This window comes from Lampetra planeri, unplaced genomic scaffold (assembly GCF_965212315.1).
Source record: "Lampetra planeri unplaced genomic scaffold, kcLamPlan1.2.h2 scaffold_660, whole genome shotgun sequence".
Lineage (NCBI taxonomy): Eukaryota > Metazoa > Chordata > Hyperoartia > Petromyzontiformes > Petromyzontidae > Lampetra > Lampetra planeri.
The window spans coordinates 1-19542 of record NW_027615483.1 but is presented as its reverse complement, the minus strand read 5'-3'; the positions used below and the strand labels follow the sequence as shown (position 1 = coordinate 19542).

Genomic DNA, 19542 nt, shown 5'->3' with positions numbered 1-19542 from the left:
CAGCCGTCCTCAGGTGATAAAAATCAAACATAATAAAATAATTCTCACGACGTTTCGGCCACAACGCAAGCAGCCGTCCTCAGGTGATGAAAATAAAACATAATAAAATACAATTCTCACGACGTTTCGCCCACAACGCAAGCAGCCGTCCTCAGGTGATCAAAATCAAACATAATAAAATAATTCTCACGACGGTTTCGGCCACAACGCAAGCAGCCGTCCTCAGGTGAAGACCAGGTCTGTCGGGAAGACAGCGTCTGAATGACTTTCCGACAGACCTGTTCTTCACCTGAGGACGGCTGCTTGCGTTGTGGCCGAAACGTCGTGAGAATTATTTTATTATTTTTATTATTTTATTATTTCCCTTCTACGTGACTTTACCGAAAGAACCAAGAAGATGAATCCCTGCAGTCACGAAAGTTTTAAATCGAAAGGTGTACAGGTCCTCGAGAGACAGGGAGGAGGATTGAACGAGTGTTGATGAAGTAGTGTAGCTCATCAAATATTGATCATCAGAAGAAGTCACCACCCCCTGTGAGTGGCTGGCTGAGGTGCCATCTGTTGAGGAAGTACTGAAGGCGATCCGGAGTCTGAGACCAGGAAAGGCACCGGGCAGAGATGATCTCCCAAGCGAAATGCTCAGGGAGGGTGGCGTTTGTGCACAGACTGCCCTATATGACATGATAACAACAGTCTGGGCCACTGGACGGGTTCCGCAGGATTGGAAGGATGCCCTGGTGGTCCCCCTCTTCAAGAAGGGGGACCGCACAGACTGTAACAACTACAGGGGCATCTCACTCCTCAGTGTGCCGAGAAAGGTCCTGGCAAGGATTAGTCAACATCGCCTTGCTAGGCACGCTGAGGAGAGGCTTGCGGAGCCCCAATGCGGTTTCAGGAAAGGGCGGTCCTGCACAGATGCCATATTTTCTGTCCGTCTGCTACAGCAGAAGTGTAGGGAATTCCAACAAGACCTACATCTCTGCTTTTTTGACCTGGTCAAGGCCTATGATACCATCAGTAGGCCTGGGCTCTGGGTTGTTCTTCGTGCTTTCGGAGTGCCTGACCCTCTGCTCACGATCATTAAGGACCTTCATGATGGTGAGCGGGCCCGGGTAAAACTACGTAGCCGGGAGTCGGAGCCATTCCCTGCACACCTTGTGGTGCGACATGGATGTCCTCTGGCTCCCACATTATTTAACATCTATTTCGACCACGTAGTTCATGAAGCCTTCAATAGCTGTACCGGGAGAATTCCATTTGGTACAGATTTAATGGGAGGCTGATCGATGCCCGGGTGCAGTCAAGGGATGGCTCCCTATTGGTCAACCACGTTACGTATGCCGATGATCTGGTAATTGCTGCTCACTCAGAGGAGTAGTTCGAGACGCTGCTGCTGAGACTGGAGCGTGCCACCAAGAGGTGGGGCCTTACCATCAGCCCCACCAAAACTAAGCACCTGCCTGGGTATTTTGTGCCATCGGACACTCCACCCCCACAACTCCCAAATGGTGATGGGGCAGTAGTGGAGAGAGTGGAAAGTTTCCCATACCTGGGCACTGTGCTCATGACCGGCTCCGGTTTGACAACAACAGTCTCACTCCGAATCAGTCGAGCGGCAATATCCTTTCATCGGCTGCGTAACGCTGTGTAGAAGCTACCTGGTCTGTCGCTTCACACAAAGCTTTGGGTCTTCTCGGCCACGGTCATGCCCTCCCTTCCCTATGCTTGTGAAACGTGGACCCCCCCTAATGGGGCATCTTTTCACATTTAGGATGGCCTGGCTACGATCCATCCTGGGTTTAACCTGCAGGCTGGATTGTGTGAGGAGCTCACAAATCCTTGAAAGATCTGGACACATTCCCATCATTAAGCTCCTTTGGCAGGCAAGGCTGCGTTGGCTGGGTCATGTAGCCCGCATGCCCAGCCACCGCATGCCTAAACGGCGTTTGTTCGGCTGGATCGAGGGGGCTAAACGGGCGCGGCACGGGCTAGAGAAGAGATGGAGTGATGTGGTACAGGAGGACGTGGAGCTGAGTGGACTTGCCGATGACTGGTACCAGCGGTGTCAAGATCGGCCTCAGTGGAGGAGGCTCGTGAAGGACGCTACTAGGCAGATGGAGGCAGTCGCCCTCCAACAACGGAGGGCGGAGGAGCGACGCTCACAACAACGAGCGGAGAGCCAGGTGGCTAAAGCACAGCAAGTTGGCACAGTAGGGGGCACAGGTGGTGCATCAGCCAATCATCTCCACTCACTCACTCTGTAAAACAGGGGGAGATCACACAAACTCCACTCACTCACTCTGTAGGACAGGGGGAGATCACGCAAACTCCACTCACTCACTCTGTAGAACAGGGGGAGATCACACAAACTCCACTCACTCACGCTGTAGAACAGGGGGAGATCACACAAACTCCACTCACTCACTCTGTAGGACAGGGGGAGATCACACAAACTCCACTCACTCACGCTGTAGAACAGGGGGAGATCACACAAACTCCACTCACTCACTCTGTAGGACAGGGGGAGATCATACAAACTCCACTCACTCACTCTGTAGAACAGGGGGAGATCATACAAACTCCACTCACTCAGTCTGTAGAACAGGGGGAGATCATACAAACTCCACTCACTCACTCTGTAGAACAGGGGGAGGTCAAACAAACTCCACTCACTCACTCTGTAGGACAGGGGGAGATCACACAAACTCCACTCACTCACTCTATAGAACAGGGGGAGATCACACAAACTCCACTCACTCACTCTGTAGAACAGGGGGAGATCATACAAACTCCACTCACTCACTCTGTAGAACAGGGGGAGATCATACAAACTCCATTCACTCACTCTGTAGAACAGGGGGAGGTCATACAAACTCCACTCACTCACTCTATAGAACAGGGGGAGATCACACAAACTCCAATCACTCACTCTGTAGAACAGGGGGAGATCACACAAACTCCACTCACTCACTCTGTAGAACAGGGGGAGATCATACAAACTCCATTCACTCTGTAGAACAGGGGGAGATCACACAAACTCCACTCACTCACTCTGTAGAACAGGGGGAGATCACACAAACTCCACTCACTCACTTTGTAGAACAGGGGGAGATCACACAAACTCCACTCACTCACTCTATAGAACAGGGGGAGATCACACAAACTCCACTCACTCACTCTGTAGAACAGGGGGAGATCACACAAACTCCACTCACTCACTCTATAGAACAGGGGGAGATCACACAAACTCCACTCACTCACTCTGTAGAACAGGGGGAGATCATACAAACTCCACTCACTCACTCTGTAGAACAGGGGGAGATCATACAAACTCCATTCACTCACTCTGTAGAACAGGGGGAGGTCATACAAACTCCACTCACTCACTCTATAGAACAGGGGGAGATCACACAAACTCCAATCACTCACTCTGTAGAACAGGGGGAGATCACACAAACTCCACTCACTCACTCTGTAGAACAGGGGGAGATCATACAAACTCCATTCACTCTGTAGAACAGGGGGAGATCACACAAACTCCACTCACTCACTCTGTAGAACAGGGGGAGATCACACAAACTCCACTCACTCACTCTGTAGAACAGGGGGAGATCACACAAACTCCACTCACTCACTCTATAGAACAGGGGGAGATCACACAAACTCCACTCACTCACTCTGTAGAACAGGGGGAGATCACACAGAGACCCACAGACTCACCACACAGAGACCCATAGACTCACATAGAGACCCATAGACTCACATAGAGACCCATAGACTCACATAGAGACCCATAGACTCACACACAGAGACCCACAGACTCACCACGTAGAGACCTATAGACTCACACAGAGACCCGTAGACTCACCACACAGAGACCCATAGACTCACCACACAGAGACCCATAGACTCACACAGAGACCCATAGACTCATCACACAGAGACCCATAGACTGACCACACAGAAACCCACAGACTCACCACACAGAGACCCATAGACTCACCACACAGAGACCCATAGACTCACACAGAGACCCATAGACTCATCACACAGAGACCCATAGACTCACACAGAAACCCATAGACTCACGCAGAGACCCATAGACTCACACAGAGACCCATAGACTCACACAGAGACCCATAGACTCACACAGAGACCCATAGACTCACACAGAGACTCAGACTCACATAAAGACCCATAGACTCACACAGACCCATAAACTCACACAGAGACCCATAGACTCACACAGAGACCTATAGACTCACACAGAGACCCATAGACTCACACAGAGACCCATAGACTCACACAGAGACCTATAGACTCACACAGAGACCCATAGACTCACACAGAGACCCATAGACTCACACAGAGACACATAGACTCACACAGAGACCCATAGACTCACCACACAGAGACCCATAGACACACAGAGACCCGTAGACTCACACAGAGACCCATAGACTCACACAGAGACTCATAGACTCACCACACAGAGACCCATAGACTCACACAGAGACCCATAGACTCACACAGAGACCCATAGACTCACACAGAGACCCATAGACTCACACAGAGACTAATAGACTCACACAGAGACTCATAGACTCACACAGAGACCCATAGACACACACAGAGACCCATAGACTCACACAGAGACCCATAGACTCACACAGAGATCCATAGACTCACACAGAGACCCATAGACTCACACAGAGACCCATACACTCACACAGAGACCCATAGACTCACACAGAGACCCATAGACTCACAGAGAGACCCATAGACTCACACAGAGACCCAGACTCACACAGAGACCCATAGACTCACACAGAGACCCATAGACTCACACAGAGACCCATAGACTCACACAGAGACCCATAGACTCACACAGAGACCCATAGACTCACACAGAGACTCATAGACTCACACAGAGACCCATAGACTCACACAGAGACCCAGAGACTCACACATAGACCCGTAGGCTCACACAGAGACCCGTAGACTCACACAGAGACCCGTAGACTCACACAGAGACCCGTAGACTCACACAGAGACCCGTAGACTCACACAGAGACCCGCAGACTCACACAGAGACCCACAGACTCACACAGAGACCCACAGACTCACACAGAGACCCACAGACTCACACAGAGACCCACAGACTCACACAGAGACCCACATACTCACACAGAGACCCACAGACTCACACAGAGACCCACAGACTCACACAGAGACCCACAGACTCACACAGAGACCCACAGACTCACACAGAGACCCACAGACTCACACAGAGACCCACAGACTCACACAGAGACCCACAGACTCACACAGAGACCCACAGACTCACACAGAGACCCACAGACTCACACAGAGACCCACAGACTCACACAGAGACCCACAGACTCACACAGAGACCCACAGACTCACACAGAGACGTACAGACTCACACAGAGACCCACAGACTCACACAGAGACCCACAGACTCACACAGAGACCCACAGACTCACAGAGACCCACAGACTCACACAGAGACCCACAGACTCACACAGAGACCCACAGACTCACACAGAGACCCACAGACTCACACAGAGACCCACAGACTCACACAGAGACCCACAGACTCACACAGAGACCCACAGACTCACACAGAGACCCACAGACTCACACAGAGACCCACAGACTCACACAGAGACCCACAGACTCACACAGAGACCCACAGACTCACACAGAGACCCACAGACTCACACAGAGACCCACAGACTCACACAGAGACCCACAGACTCACACAGAGACCCACAGACTCACACAGAGACCCACAGACTCACACAGAGACCCACAGACTCACACAGAGACCCATAGACTCACACAGAGACCCATAGACTCACACAGAGACCCAGAGACTCACACAGAGACCCAGAGACTCACACATAGACCCGTAGGCTCACACAGAGACCCGTAGACTCACACAGAGACCCACAGACTCACACAGAGACCCACAGACTCACACAGAGACCCACAGACTCACACAGAGACCCACAGACTCACACAGAGACCCACAGACTCACACAGAGACCCACAGACTCACACAGAGACCCACAGACTCACACAGAGACCCACAGACTCACACAGAGACTCATAGACTCACACAGAGACCCATAGACTCACACAGAGACCCATAGACTCACATAGAGACCCATAGACTCACACAGAGACCCAGAGACTCACACATAGACCCGTAGGCTCACACAGAGACCCGTAGACTCACACAGAGACCCGTAGGCTCACACAGAGACCCGTAGACTCACACAGAGACCCATAGACTCACACAGAGACCCATAGACTCACACAGAGACCCATAGACTCACACAGAGACCCATAGACTCACATAGAGACCCATAGACTCACACAGAGACCCAGAGACTCACACATAGACCCGTAGGCTCACACAGAGACCCGTAGACTCACACAGAGACCCATAGACTCACACAGAGACCCATAGACTCATACAGAGACCCATAGACTCACACAGAGACCCATAGACTCACACAGAGACCCATAGACTCACACAGAGACCCATAGACTCACACAGAGACCCATAGACTCACACACTGTTACAAATACTGTAACGGATGACTGAACAATGGACTTTCGTACGGTGTTTACGAACTACGAAACAGCACAACAAAGACCGCTCCAAACAATTCCGGACACATTTAAGCCACAGCAGCAACAGCAGCAGCAACAAATAGCAACGCTAAATTAAACAAATTAAAAAAAACCAAGAACATTTGTTAAAGAACGAACACAACCGACCGTAGAGTCGAGGGCCTCCTCCTCCTCGACCTGGCCGGCGGCCTAGCGCAGGCTTCCCGCACGGAGCGCTAGGCGAGCAGGGCCGCACCGGCAAAACAAATGTTTTTTATTTTTTTTATTTTGTTTAGCCGCCGACTAAAATAAACAAAGAAAGGTATCCCTCCCCTAACCCCTTTAGTAAACGTATTAACGTATAATAATCGTCATCGTCTTGGCCAAAAGGGCTAAACGTCACCACCGGCTGAGGCAAACACGGAGCGTTCCATGTAACGTGGCCGACTTATGTAACTTTAAATGTCGTTAATTGAGGTAAAAAACACAAATAAATATTTTATTTACAAAAAAGAAATATTTTCAAATAAATCGTACAAACTTGATTTATCGTAGTTAGTTGACACGGTGAGGCGCTGTTTCGTGCTTGCCAAAGAAAAAAACAAATCCCCAAATCTAAAATCGATAAAATAATCGATTGGTGACCCAGATACCGACTCACTCAGTCACTCGTTCAGTCACTCGCTCACTCACCCAGACACTCACTCACTCAGTCAGTCACTCACTCAGTCACTCGCTTAGTCAGTCACTCAGTTACTCGCTTAGTCAGTCGCTCGCTCAGTCACTCAGTCACTCGCTCAGTCACTCAGTCAGTCACTCGCTCAGTCACTCGCTTAGTCAGTCACTCAGTCACTCACTCAGTCACTCGCTCGCTCACTCGCTCACTCAGTCACTCAGTCACTCGCTTAGTCAGTCGCTCGCTCAGTCACTCGCTCAGTCACTCGCTTAGTCAGTCACTCAGTCACTCACTCAGTCACTCGCTCACTCACTCAGTCACTTACTCAGTCACTCGCTTAGTCAGTCACTCAGTCACTCGCTCGCTCAGTCACTCGCTCGCTCAGTCACTCACTCACTCAGTCACTCGCTTAGTCAGTCACTCGCTTAGTCAGTCACTCAGTCAGTCATTCGCTCGCTCACTCAGTCACTCGCTCGCTCACTCAGTCACTCACTCGCTCTTTCAGTCACTCAGTCAGTCACTCAGTCACTCGCTCACTCACTCAGTCAGTCAGTCACTCGCTCACTCATTCAGTCAGTCACTCACTCACTCAGTCAGTCACTCACTCGCTCAGTCAGTCACTCACTCACTCAGTCAGTCACTCGCTCAGTCGTTCGCTCACTCGCTTACTCGCTCGCTCGCTCAGTCGCTCGCTCGCTCAGTCACTCACTCACTCAGTCACTCACTCAGTCACTCAGTCAGTCAGTCAGTCACTCAGTCACTCACTCACTCGCTTACTCACTCAGTCACTCGCTCACTCACTCAGTCAGTCACTCAGTCACTCGCTTAGTCAGTCACTCAGTCACTCGCTTACTCAGTCACTCGCTCGCTCACTCAGTCACTCGCTCGCTCGCTCACTCAGTCGCTCGCTCACTCAGTCACTCGCTCACTCAGTCACTCGCTCACTCACTCAGTCACTCACTCAGTCACTCAGTCAGTCACTCGCTCACTCACTCAGTCACTCAGTCACTCAGTCAGTCACTCAGTCAGTCACTCAGTCAGTCACTCACTCACTCAGTCACTCAGTCAGTCACGCAGTCACTCGCTCACTCACTCAGTCACTCGCTCACTCACTCAGTCAGTCACTCAGTCACTCGCTTAGTCAGTCACTCGCTTACTCAGTCACTCGCTCGCTCACTCAGTCAGTCGCTCGCTCACTCGCTCGCTCGCTCGCTCACTCAGTCACTCAGTCACTCACTCACTCAGTCAGTCACTCTCTCACTCACTCAGTCACTCGCTCAGTCACTCAGTCAGTCACTCGCTCAGTCACTCCCCGAGGCGAGCCCCACGCAGCTGTATCGATCCCTGCTGTACGAGTGCCCTAGGGGCCGCCTGAGACGGGCCGCTCACCCAGTCACTCACTCACTCAGTCAGTCACTCGCTCAGTCACTCAGTCACTCGCTCAGACACTCAGTCAGTCACTCGCTCAGTCACTCCCCGAGGCGAGCCCCACGCAGCTGCATGGACCCCTGCTGTACGAGTGCCGTAGGGGCCGCCTGAGACGCGCCGCTCACCCAGTCACTCACTCAGTCACTCGCTCAGTCACTCAGTCACTCGCTCAGTCACTCAGTCAGTCACTCGCTCAGTCACTCCCCGAGGCGAGCCCCACGCAGCTGTATCGATCCCTGCTGTACGAGTGCCGTAGGGGCCGCCTGAGACGCGCCTCTCGTGATCGATGCACGATGGCGACTCGGTGACGCGCTGTTACTCAAATTCATCACCAGAGGGCGCCGTCGTCTCTGTCAACGTCAGAGCGAGTGGGTGGGCGAGTGAGTGGGCGAGTGGGTGGGCGAGTGGGTGGGCGAGTGGGTGGGCGAGTGAGTGGGCGGGTGGGCGGGTGGGCGAGTGGGTGGGCGGGTGGGCGAGTGGGTGGGCGAGTGAGTGGGCGAGTGGGTGGGCGAGTGAGTGGGCGAGTGGGTGGGCGAGTGGGTGGGCGAGTGGGTGGGCGAGTGAGTGGGCGGGTGGGCGGGTGGGCGAGTGGGTGGGCGGGTGGGCGAGTGGGTGGGCGGGTGGGCGAGTGGGTGGGCGAGTGAGTGGGCGAGTGGGTGGGCGAGTGGGTGGGCGAGTGAGTGGGCGGGTGGGCGGGTGGGCGAGTGGGTGGGCGGGTGGGCGAGTGGGTGGGCGGGTGGGCGAGTGGGTGGGCGAGTGAGTGGGCGAGTGGGTGGGCGAGTGAGTGGGCGGGTGGGCGGGTGGGCGAGTGGGTGGGCGGGTGGGCGAGTGGGTGGGCGGGTGGGCGAGTGGGTGGGCGGGTGGGCGAGTGGGCGAGTGAGTGGGCGAGTGGGTGGGCGAGTGAGTGGGCGAGTGGGTGGGCGAGTGGGTGGGCGAGTGAGTGGGCGGGTGGGCGGGTGGGCGAGTGGGCGGGCGGGTGGGCGAGTGGGTGGGCGGGTGGGCGAGTGGGTGGGCGAGTGGGTGGGCGAGTGAGTGGGCGAGTGGGTGGGCGAGTGAGTGGGCGGGTGGGCGGGTGGGCGAGTGGGTGGGCGGGTGGGCGAGTGGGTGGGCGGGTGGGCGAGTGGGTGGGCGAGTGGGTGGGCGAGTGGGCGAGTGGGTGGGCGGGTGGGCGAGTGGGTGGGCGGGTGGGCGAGTGGGTGGGTGAGCGGGTGGGCGGGTGGGCGAGTGAGTGGGCGAGTGGGTGGGCGAGTGAGTGGGCGAGTGGGTGGGCGAGTGAGTGGGCGAGTGGGTGGGCGGGTGGGCGAGTGGGTGGGCGAGTGGGTGGGCGAGTGAGTGGGCGAGTGGGTGGGCGGGTGGGCGAGTGGGTGGGCGGGTGGGCGAGTGGGTGGGTGAGCGGGTGGGCGGGTGGGCGAGTGAGTGGGTGGGCGGGTGGGCGAGTGGGTGGGCGGGTGGGCGAGTGGGTGGGCGAGTGAGTGGGCGAGTGGGTGGGCGGGTGGGCGAGTGGGTGGGCGGGTGGGCGAGTGGGTGGGCGGGTGGGCGAGTGGGCGGGTGGGCGAGTGGGAGGGCGAGTGGGTGGGCGAGTGAGTGGGCGAGTGGGTGGGCGGGTGGGCGAGTGGGTGGGCGGGTGGGCGAGTGGGCGGGTGAGCGGGTGGGCGGGTGGGCGAGTGAGTGGGCGAGTGGGTGGGCGAGTGAGTGGGCGAGTGGGTGGGCGAGTGAGTGGGCGAGTGGGTGGGCGGGTGGGCGAGTGGGTGGGCGGGTGGGCGAGTGGGCGGGTGGGCGAGTGGGTGGGCGAGTGGGTGGGCGGGTGGGCGAGTGGGTGGGCGGGTGGGCGAGTGGGTGGGTGAGCGGGTGGGCGGGTGGGCGAGTGAGTGGGCGAGTGGGTGGGCGGGTGGGCGAGTGGGTGGGTGAGCGGGTGGGCGAGTGGGCGAGTGAGTGGGCGAGTGGGTGGGTGAGTGGGTGGGGTGAGCGAGTGGGTGGAGTGAATGAGTGAGTGAGTGGGTGAGTGGATGGGTGAGCGGGTGGGCGAGTGGGCGAGTGGGCGGGTGGGCGAGTGGCTGGGCGAGTGGGTGGGCGAGTGAGTGGGCGAGTGGGTGGGCGAGTGAGTGGGCGAGTGGGTGGGCGGGTGGGCGAGTGGGTGGGTGAGCGGGTGGGCGGGTGGGCGGGTGGGCGAGTGGGCGAGTGAGTGGGCGAGTGGGTGGGTGAGTGGGTGGGGTGAGCGAGTGGGTGGAGTGAATGAGTGAGTGAGTGGGTGAGTGGGTGGGTGAGCGGGTGGGCGAGTGGGCGAGTGGGCGGGTGGGCGAGTGGCTGGGCGAGTGGGTGGGCGAGTGAGTGGGCGAGTGGGTGGGCGAGTGAGTGGGCGAGTGGGTGGGCGGGTGGGCGAGTGGGTGGGTGAGCGGGTGGGCGGGTGGGCGAGTGGGCGAGTGAGTGGGCGAGTGGGTGGGTGAGTGGGTGGGGTGAGCGAGTGGGTGGAGTGAATGAGTGAGTGAGTGGGTGAGTGGGTGGGTGAGCGGGTGGGTGGGTGAGCGGGTGGGCGAGTGGGCGAGTGGGCGGGTGGGCGAGTGGGTGGGCGAGTGGCTGGGCGAGTGGGTGGGCGAGTGAGTGGGCGAGTGGGTGGGCGAGTGAGTGGGCGAGTGGGTGGGCGGGTGGGCGAGTGGGCGGGTGAGCGGGTGGGCGGGTGGGCGAGTGGGCGGGTGGGCGGGTGGGCGAGTGAGTGGGCGAGTGGGTGGGCGAGTGGGTGGGCGAGTGAGTGGGCGGGTGGGCGAGTGGGTGGGTGAGCGGGTGGGCGGGTGGGCGAGTGGGCGGGTGGGCGGGTGGACGAGTGAGTGGGCGAGTGGGTGGGCGAGTGGGTGGGTGGGTGAGCGGGTGGGCGAGTGGGCGAGTGGGCGGGTGGGCGAGTGGGTGGGCGAGTGGGTGGGCGAGTGGGTGGGCGAGTGAGTGGGCGAGTGGGTGGGCGAGTGAGTGGGCGAGTGGGCGGGCGGGTGGGCGAGTGGGTGGGTGAGCGGGTGGGCGGGTGGGCGAGTGGGCGGGTGGGCGGGTGGGCGAGTGAGTGGGCGAGTGGGTGGGCGAGTGGGTGGGTGGGTGAGCGGGTGGGTGAGTGGGCGGGTGGGCGAGTGGGTGGGCGAGTGGGTGCGTGAGTGGGTGGGGTGAGTGGGTGGGGTGAGAGAGTGGGTGGAGTGAATGAGTGAGTGAGTGAGTGGGTGAGTGGGTGGGTGAGCGAGTAGGTAAGTGGGTGGGTGAGTGAGCTAGTGGGTGAGTAGGTGAGCGTGAGAGTCGGTGGAGTGAATGAGTGAGTGGGGGTGGGTGAGTGGGTGAGTGAGTGGGTGAGTGAGTGGGTGAGTGGGTGGCTGAGTGGGTGGGTGGGTGAGTAGGTGAGTGTGAGAGTCGGTGGAGTGAATGAGTGAGTGGGGTGGGTGAGTGGGTGGGTGAGCGAGTGGGTGATTGAGTGTGGTGGGTGAGCGAGTGGGTGGGTGAGCGAGTGGGTGGGTGAGTGGGTGGGTGAGTGGGTGGGTGGGTGAGCGAGTGGGTGGAGTGAATGAGTGAGTGGGGTGGGTGAGTGGGTGGGTGAGTGGGTGAGTGAGTGGGTGAGTGGGTGGCTGAGTGGGTGGGTGGGTGAGTAGGTGAGTGTGAGAGTCGGTGGAGTGAATGAGTGAGTGGGGTGGGTGAGTGGGTGGGTGAGCGAGTGGGTGAGTGGGTGATTGAGTGTGGTGGGTGAGCGCGTGGGCGGGTGGGCGGGTGGGCGAGTGGGCGAGTGAGTGGGCGAGTGGGTGGGTGAGTGGGTGGGGTGAGCGAGTGGGTGGAGTGAATGAGTGAGTGAGTGGGTGAGTGGGTGGGTGAGCGGGTGGGCGAGTGGGCGAGTGGGCGGGTGGGCGAGTGGCTGGGCGAGTGGGTGGGCGAGTGAGTGGGTGAGTGAACGACTGAGTGGGGTGGGTGAGTGGGTGGCTGAGTGGGTGGGTGAGTAGGTGAGTGTGAGAGTCGGTGGAGTGAATGTGTGAGTGGGGTGGGTGAGCGAGTGGGTGAGTAGGTGAGCGAGTGAGTGAGTGAGTGAGTGAGCGAGTAGGTGAGTAAATGAGTGAGTGTGGTGGGTGAGTGGGTGAGTGAGCGAGTGGGTGGGTGAGCGAGTGGGTGGGTGGGTGAGTAGGTGAGTGAGCGAATGTGTGAGCGTGTGAGTAGGTGAGTGAATGAGTGAGTGTGGTGGGTGAGTGGGTGGGTGAGCGAGTGGGTGGGTGGGTGAGTAGGTGAGTGAGCGAGTGTGTGAGCGTGTGAGTAGGTGAGTGAATGAGTGAGTGTGGTGGGTGAGTGGGTGGTGAGCGAGTGGGTGAGTGGGTGGGTGGGTGGGTGAGTGAACGAGTGAGTGGGATGGGTGAGTGGGTGCGTGAGTGAGTGAGCGAGTGGGTGAGTGAGCGAGTGGGTGAGTCGGTGAGAGGGTGGGTGAGTGGGTGAGTGGGTGGGTGGGTGAGTGAGCGAGTGGGTGAGTGTGCGAGTCGGTGGAGTGAATGAGTGAGTGGGGTGGGTGGGTGGGTGAGTGAGTGGGTGGATGAGCGAGTCGGTGGATGAGCGAGTGGGGTGGGTGAGTGGGTGGGTGAGTGGGTGGGTGAGTGAGCGAGTCGGTGGAGTGAATGAGTGAGTCGGGTGGGTGAGTGGGTGAGTGAGTAAGCGTTTGAGTGGGGTGGGTGAGCGGGTGGGTGAGCGGGTGGGTGAGTGAGCGAGTGTGTGAGTGTGCGAGTGCGTGGAGTGAATGAGTGAGTGGGGTGGGTGAGTGAGTGGATGAGTGAGTGGGTGGATGAGCGAGTGGGGTGGGTGAGTGGGTGGGTGAGTGGGTGGGTGAGTGAGCGAGTCGGTGGAGTGAACGAGTGAGTCGGGTGGGTGAGTGGGTGAGTGAGTAAGCGTTTGAGTGGGGTGGGTGAGCGGGTGGGTGAGTGGGTGGGTGAGTGAGCGAGTGGGTGGGTGAGTGGGTGGGTGAGTGAGCGAGTGTGTGAGTGTGCGAGTGCGTGGAGTGAATGAGTGAGTCGGGTGGGTGAGTGGGTGAGTGAGTAAGCGTTTGAGTGGGGTGGGTGAGCGGGTGGGTGAGTGGGTGGGTGAGTGAGCGAGTGTTTGAGTGTGCGAGTGGGTGGAGTGAACGAGTGAGTGGGGTGGGTGAGTGGGTGGGTGAGTTTGCGGGTGAGTGTATTTGTGAGCGGATGAGCGAGTGGATGAGTGTGCGAGTAGGTGAGTGATTGAGTTGGTGGGTGAGTGTGTGGGCGAGTGAATTTGTGTGTTTGTGAGTGAGTAAGCGGGTGAGTGAATTGAATGAGTGGCTGAGCGGGTGAGTACAAAAGTGGGTGAGTGATTGGGTGAGTGAATGAGTGGGTGAATGGGTGAGTGATTGGGTGAGTAAATGAGTGGGTAAGTGAGTGATTGGATGAATGGGTGAGTGAACGGGTGAGTGAATGAGTGGGTGAATGGGTGAGTGATTGGGTGAGTGAATGAGTGGGTGAGTGAGTGAGTGAGTGAATGGGTGGGTGAATGGGTGAGTTATGGTGTGAGTGAATGAGTGGGGTGAGTGAGCGATTCAATGAGTGGGTGAATGGGTAAGTGAATGAGTGGGTGAATGGGTGAGTGGTTTTGTGAGTGAATGAGTGGGTGAGTGAGCGATTCAATGAGTGGGTTAATGGGTAAGTGAATGAGTGGGTGAATGGGTGAGTGATTTTGTGAGTGAATGAGTGGGTGAGTGAGCGATTCAATGAGTGGGTGAATGGGTAAGTGAATGAGTGGGTGAATGGGTGAGTGATTTTGTGAGTGAATGAGTGGGTGAGTGAGCGATTCAATGAGTGGGTGAATGGGTAAGTGAATAAGTGGGTGAATGGGTGAGTGATTTTGTGAGTGAATGAGTGGGTGAGTGAGCGATTCAATGAGTGGGTGAATGGGTAAGTGAATGAGTGGGTGAATGGATGAGTGATTTTGTGAGTGAATGAGTGGGTGAGTGAGCGATTCAATGAGTGGGTGAATGGGTAAGTGAATGAGTGGGTGAATGGGTGAGTGATTTTGTGAGTGAATGAGTGGGTGAGTGAGCGATTCAATGAGTGGGTGAATGGGTAAGTGAATGAGTGGGTGAATGGGTGAGTGATTTTGTGAGTGAATGAGTGGGTGAGTGAGCGATTCAATGAGTGGGTGAATGGGTAAGTGAATGAGTGGGTGAATGGGTGAGTGATTTTGTGAGTGAATGAGTGGGTGAGTGAGCGATTCAATGAGTGGGTGAATGGGTAAGTGAATAAGTGGGTGAATGGGTGAGTGATTTTGTGAGTGAATGAGTGGGTGAGTGAGCGATTCAATGAGTGGGTGAATGGGTAAGTGAATGAGTGGGTGAATGGGGTGAGTGATTTTGTGAGTGAATGAGTGGGTGAGTGAGCGATTCAATGAGTGGGTGAATGGGTAAGTGAATGAGTGGGTGAATGGGTGAGTGATTTTGTGAGTGAATGAGTGGGTGAGTGAGCGATTCAATGAGTGGGTGAATGGGTAAGTGAATGAGTGGGTGAATGGGTGAGTGATTTTGTGAGTGAATGCGTGGGTGAGTGAGCGATTCAATGAGTGGGTGAATGGGTAAGTGAATGAGTGGGTGAATGGGTGAGTGATTTTGTGAGTGAATGAGTGGGTGAGTGAGCGATTCAATGAGTGGGTGAATGGGTAAGTGAATGAGTGGGTGAATGGGTGAGTGGTTTTGTGAGTGAATGAGTGGGTGAGTGAGCGATTCAATGAGTGGGTGAATGGGTAAGTGAATGAGTGGGTGAATGGGTGAGTGGTTTTGTGAGTGAATGAGTGGGTGAGTGAGCGATTCAATGAGTGGGTGAATGGGTAAGTGAATGAGTGGGTGAATGGGTGAGTGATATTGTGAGTGAATGAGTGGGTGAGTGAGCGATTCAATGAGTGGGTGAATGGGTAAGTGAATAAGTGGGTGAATGGGTGAGTGATTTTGTGAGTGAATGAGTGGGTGAGTGAGCGATTCAATGAGTGGGTGAATGGGTAAGTGAATGAGTGGGTGAATGGATGAGTGATTTTGTGAGTGAATGAGTGGGTGAGTGAGCGATTCAATGAGTGGGTGAATGGGTAAGTGAATGAGTGGGTGAATGGGTGAGTGATTTTGTGAGTGAATGAGTGGGTGAGTGAGCGATTCAATGAGTGGGTGAATGGGTAAGTGAATGAGTGGGTGAATGGGTGAGTGATTTTGTGAGTGAATGAGTGGGTGAGTGAGCGATTCAATGAGTGGGTGAATGGGTAAGTGAATGAGTGGGTGAATGGGTGAGTGATTTTGTGAGTGAATGAGTGGGTGAGTGAGCGATTCAATGAGTGGGTGAATGGGTAAGTGAATAAGTGGGTGAATGGGTGAGTGATTTTGTGAGTGAATGAGTGGGTGAGTGAGCGATTCAATGAGTGGGTGAATGGGTAAGTGAATGAGTGGGTGAATGGGTGAGTGATTTTGTGAGTGAATGAGTGGGTGAGTGAGCGATTCAATGAGTGGGTGAATGGGTAAGTGAATGAGTGGGTGAATGGGTGAGTGATTTTGTGAGTGAATGAGTGGGTGAGTGAGCGATTCAATGAGTGGGTGAATGGGTAAGTGAATGAGTGGGTGAATGGGTGAGTGATTTTGTGAGTGAATGCGTGGGTGAGTGAGCGATTCAATGAGTGGGTGAATGGGTAAGTGAATGAGTGGGTGAATGGGTGAGTGATTTTGTGAGTGAATGAGTGGGTGAGTGAGCGATTCAATGAGTGGGTGAATGGGTAAGTGAATGAGTGGGTGAATGGGTGAGTGGTTTTGTGAGTGAATGAGTGGGTGAGTGAGCGATTCAATGAGTGGGTGAATGGGTAAGTGAATGAGTGGGTGAATGGGTGAGTGGTTTTGTGAGTGAATGAGTGGGTGAGTGAGCGATTCAATGAGTGGGTGAATGGGTAAGTGAATGAGTGGGTGAATGGGTGAGTGATATTGTGAGTGAATGAGTGGGTGAGTGAGCGATTCAATGAGTGGGTGAATGGGTAAGTGAATAAGTGGGTGAATGGGTGAGTGATTTTGTGAGTGAATGAGTGGGTGAGTGAGCGATTCAATGAGTGGGTGAATGGGTAAGTGAATGAGTGGGTGAATGGGTGAGTGATATTGTGAGTGAATGAGTGGGTGAGTGAGCGATTCAATGAGTGGGTGAATGGGTAAGTGAATGAGTGGGTGAATGGGTGAGTGGTTTTGTGAGTGAATGAGTGGGTGAGTGAGCGATTCAATGAGTGGGTGAATGGGTAAGTGAATAAGTGGGTGAATGGGTGAGTGATTTTGTGAGTGAATGAGTGGGTGAGTGAGCGATTCAATGAGTGGGTGAATGGGTAAGTGAATGAGTGGGTGAATGGGTGAGTGATTTTGTGAGTGAATGAGTGGGTGAGTGAGCGATTCAATGAGTGGGTGGATGGGTAAGTGAATGAGTGGGTGAATGGGTGAGTGATTTTGTGAGTGAATGAGTGGGCGAGTGAGCGATTCAATGAGTGGGTGAATGGGTAAGTGAATGAGTGGGTGAATGGGTGAGTGATTTTGTGAGTGAATGCGTGGGTGAGTGAGCGATTCAATGAGTGGGTGAATGGGTAAGTGAATGAGTGGGTGAATGGGTGAGTGATTTTGTGAGTGAATGCGTGGGTGGGTGAGTGAATGAGGTGACATGGGGGAGTATCAGGCTGTGATTTAAAATATGTAAACTACTAAACGTATTTTTCGATTTAAAGCTTTCGTGACTGCAGGGGTTCATATTCCTGGTTCTTTCGGTAAAGTCACGTAGAAGGGAAACAATAAAATAATAAAAATTATAAAACAATAAAATAATACAAATATAAAACAATACAAATATAAAACGATAAAATAATAAAAATATAAAACAATAAAATAATAGGAATATTAAACAATAAAATTATAAAAATATTAAAAAATCAAATAATACAAATATAGAAGAATAAAATCATGAAAATATAAAATAATACAAATATAAAACAAAAAAAATATAAAAAAATAGAACAATAAAATATAAACCAATAAAATAATAAGAATATTAAACAATAAAATGATACAAATATAAAAACAATAAAATAATAAAAATATAAAAGAAGAAAATCATAAAAATATAAAAGAATAAAATAATGAAAATATAAAGCAATAAAATAAAAAAATATATAAAACAATAAAATAATCCAAATTTAAAAGAATAAAAAAAACAATAAAATTTAAAAAATATAAAACACTAAAATCATAAAAATATAAAACAATTAAAATATAAAACAATAAAACAATGAAAATATAAAACAATAAAATAATCAAAATTTAAAAGAATAAAAAAAACAATAAAATTAAAAAAATATAAAACACTAAAATCATAAAAATATAAAACAATTAAAATATAAAACAATAAAATAATAAAAATATAAAACAACAAAATAATCCAAATTTAAAAGAATAAAAAAAACAATAAAATTAAAAAAATATAAAACACTAAAATCATAAAAATATAAAACAATTAAAATATAAAACAATAAAATAATGAAAATATAAAACAACAAAACAATAAAAAAAATTAAAACAATCAAATAATAAAAAAACATAAAACAATCAAATGCTCACGACGTTTCCATTGCAACGCAAGCAGTCGTCATCAGCTGTGAAAACCACAACAAGAATTTTTCGTGAACAAAAAGTCGCCTTTTTTTCTCTCTTCACGTCAGCACTACGCACAGCGACTTGCTGCTGTTCAGACGGAACAGAGGAGAGAGGGGGAGCGAAAGAAAATGGAATTCGGTCTGAAAGTTAATTTTTAAATCCTTTATATTAAGTTCGCTTGCTTGCTTGCGTGCTTGCTTGCTTGCTTACGACCGTGCAAATCTTTCGGTCGTTTTTTTTAACCCACTTCCCTCCCGTGATCCAATCGAGCTGACATTTTCCACACAGACTCGTTGTGCGTGACAATTAATTTTCGTGAAAAAAAATTCGCCTTTTTCTCTTCACGTCAGCACTACGGACAGCGACTTGCTGCTGTTCAGACGGAACAGAGGAGAGAGGGGGAGCGAACGAAAATGGAATTCGGTCTGAAAGTTAATTTTTAAATCCTTTATATTAAGTTCGCTTGCTTGCGTGCTTGCTTGCGCGCTTACGACCGTGCAAATCTTTCGGTCGTTTTTTTTTAACCCACTTCCCAAAATGTTACACTGTTTAGGGAAAACAAATTAAATATTTAATTGCCATCTGCTTAATACTGGCAGACAATCATCTGACCCCCATAGGTGGCAGCCATCTCAAGCCAGAGGACGAGAGGACTCTAGCCGCCACGCATATAAAGGATTTAGAGTGAAAAACTTTGTTTTTACGGGTTTACTTGTTTTAAATCATTTTATTATTTCCCTTCTACGTGACTTTACCGAACGAGCCAATGATACTAAACGAACGCCCTGAACGCGTCCTAATGTCGATTTTAAACGTGCAAGTGGGAAAACCGGGAGGACCCAGAGACAAAATCCACACGCCAGGGGCACCCCCAGTGGTAGCTGTCCCTCTGCTGCTGTGATGAGGAGGGTTCACACACTGAGCCGCTCTTGCGCAAGACGTCACGGGTATCTTTAACGTGCCCTGTCGCTTCTATGGGTCTCTGTGTGGTGAGGATGTGGGTCTCTGTGTGGTGAGGATGTGGGTCTCTGTGTGGTGAGTCTGTGGGTCTCTGTGTGAGTCTATGGGTCTCTGTGTGGTGAATCTATGGGTTTCTGTGTGAGTCTGAGTCTCTGTGTGATGAGTCTATGGGTCTCGGTGT

General features: G+C 53.0%; 1 protein-coding gene across 1 annotated transcript in view; it reads right to left on the bottom strand.

The window, feature by feature from the left end:
- LOC144741684 (volume-regulated anion channel subunit LRRC8A-like) overlaps positions 1-9067 on the bottom strand; it is a 28411-nt gene extending 19344 nt beyond the window's left edge. Inside the window, exon 1 of the mRNA XM_078624193.1 lies at positions 6814-9067. The gene's annotated coding sequence lies outside the window, so the exon portion shown is untranslated. The remainder of the gene's footprint in view (positions 1-6813) is intronic.
- Between the last annotated feature and the right edge of the window lie 10475 nt (positions 9068-19542).